Genomic DNA, 354 nt, shown 5'->3' with positions numbered 1-354 from the left:
CCCCCAAACTCGAGTCTTTCCTCCCCAAACTCGACTTTTTCTGCCACTTTTCGCTTGTTTTCGCCTCTTTCTGCCCCCAACTCGGCTCTTTCCGCCCCCAATTTGGGCTTTTTCCGCCACTTCTCGTTGGTTTTGCCTCTTTCCGCCCCTAATTCTGCTCCTTCCGCCCCAAACTCTGCCCATTTTCGTCTCTTTCCGCCCCCAATTTTGAGTTTTTCTGCCACTTTTCGGCTCTTTCCGCCCCAAACTCGGCTCTTCCCGTCACTTTTCAGCTCTTTCCGCCCCCAATTTTGGCTTTTTCTGCCCCAAACTCGGCTCTTTCCATCCCTTTTCGGCTCTTTCTGCCCCCAATTT

The sequence above is a fragment of the Calidris pugnax genome, unplaced genomic scaffold (assembly GCF_001431845.1).
Source record: "Calidris pugnax isolate Ruff unplaced genomic scaffold, ASM143184v1 scaffold382, whole genome shotgun sequence".
Lineage (NCBI taxonomy): Eukaryota > Metazoa > Chordata > Aves > Charadriiformes > Scolopacidae > Calidris > Calidris pugnax.
Note: the sequence above shows the minus strand (reverse complement) of the source record.